This window comes from Arachis hypogaea, chromosome 18 (genome assembly GCF_003086295.3).
Source record: "Arachis hypogaea cultivar Tifrunner chromosome 18, arahy.Tifrunner.gnm2.J5K5, whole genome shotgun sequence".
NCBI lineage: Eukaryota > Viridiplantae > Streptophyta > Magnoliopsida > Fabales > Fabaceae > Arachis > Arachis hypogaea.
In genome coordinates this window covers 48,511,971-48,514,173 of record NC_092053.1, presented here as the reverse complement: position 1 = coordinate 48,514,173, position 2,203 = coordinate 48,511,971, and positions in this window count along the sequence as shown.

Sequence of the window (2,203 nt, the reverse complement as noted above, 5' to 3'; positions counted from 1 at the left end):
TCAATACGGGGTAGAATACAAGGAGCAACCTTGTCTGGCGAAGCAAGTAGATGCTCGGGATGATAGTTCTGTACAGCTATGGAGGGAAACATAAGTTCACACAAGCGGTTGGAGAACTTTGAAGAATCTTTCGCTGGCTTGCTCTTCTCCTTCTCATCAATAGGAGCGGGTGTCTTCGCTTTCTTAGTTAAGGATCCGGCTCCCAATGAAGAGTGCACCTTAGAAGTGGATCTTTGGGGTGCCCTCTTTGCGGCTGGTTTCCTTGGAGCTTTTGCCTTGCCTTTCGTGGTGGCCATCCTGAGAAAGGAAGGGAAACAGAAAAACATTAAACCCAAGGTATCATTTTAATAAAAACATGCAAGTGAAGGATAGTAATTATAAGACATGGGTCACAACACTTGGCATGGAATGCAAGAGGAAGTAAAGCATGTAGTGGCATAAGAGGAGTAATCTCAAGCATCCATAACAAAGAGCAAGTCACATTCAATGAGTATCTAATTAGCAAGCAAAGTGGACTAAATGCGTGTAAAGGATAACAAGTGAATGAGGAGAAGCATCCAATTGAAAGTACATAGTCAACAGAAACCAAAATGGTATTCATGCATTTCCTCTAATGCTTGGTGTACAATTATTAAGCAAAGAGTAATTATGAGATACTTAATCAATTTAAAGCTCAAAATGGAACATCAATCATCACATAGACATCACACATTGGCAAAGATAAGAAAAAGAATGACAGAAGATCTATTAAAGCAAATTAAACTCAATTTCAATCATCCATGGAAAAAAAAGGAAAAAAGAAAAGTAAGCAAACAAAAAGCAAGAAACATCATCATGCAAGTAAAAGAGAAACTAAGTAAAGCAACAAGAAGCATCTAACTAGAAGAAATAATGCAAAGAAAATGAAAGAGAAGAAATGAAAGAAGTAAAACCTTGAGAAGTTGAAGAAAACAAGGTTGAATCTTCTTTAGTAAAGATGAGAGAGAAGATAGGAGAAGTGTAGTGCCACCGGAAGAGGTGGTTATCACCGGTGAGTGGTTGGAGACAAGCGTGTGGATTGTGGAAGAAGAAGAAGAAGAAGAGGGGTGTGATGGAGGAAGAAGAATAGGGGAATTAAGAAAGAAAAGGGGTTGGGAAGTGGGAAACAGAACAGGGCGCGAAGTAATAAAACTGCTTCGTGCAACTGGCGCGCACGCGCACAGTGCGCTGGCGCGTCGGTGAGGGTGTTAGCAAGGGACGCGTGCGCGGCAGTGGCACGCACGCGCGAGGGGAGTTATGCCCCTGGCACAGAAGTGGCACAAAGTTGGCATAAGTCTCTGGATTTTGTACCAGAGTTGGTAAATGGCGCAGGCGCGCGGACGCACACCTTGCGCGGACGCGTGCCTGAAGGTTTTTACGACTGGCGCGGACGTGCACAATGCGTAGACGCGTCAATTTTGGCACAAGGTTGGCCCAAATGTGGCATAACTCTCAGGTTTTTGTACCAGAGTCCAGATATCGCCATCGGCACACGCGCACAGTGCGCTTGCGCGTCGATGGGTGTTTTGCTATGGTGCGCGTAGGCGGCAAGTACGCGAACGCGTGAGTGCCTGGCGCGAGTTGGGCACGAAATGGGTATAACTCTCGGGTAATTGACCCAAGAGGTGAAATTGCACCACCGGCGCGCGCGCGCACAGTGCGCTGGCGCGTCAGTGCCCATGTTTCATTTTTCTATCTCTTTTTTTTTCAACATAACAAGACCTATTCTAACACATTCTTGGTAGGTGCTTAAGCTAAGTAGACAAAGAGAATTCTTCACAATATCATTCACAATCCAAAACATAGTATTCTCTTTACTTCATTACTTCATCCATACCAAAATGAGGAAAACTAGATTAACATTCTAACTATTCAACAAGAAGAATAAAACTAACATTCCTATGAAATTAATCAATCATCAAGAAATCACTAAATTCACAAGAATTTAAGGTTACAAATAAGATGGTATAAACAAGGAAGATCTTACCACGGTGGGGTGCTGGTGCACGAATTGTAAATCACACTTTTCACAACTCGTACCACTAACCAGCAACTGCACTGGGTCGTCCAAGTAATACCTTACGTGAGTAAGGGTCGATCCCACGGAGATTGTTGGCTTAATACATTAATAGGCCAGGCCCAGGCTGACTAATTAGCCTTATAGGCCTGTCAGGCCTGCCTGGGC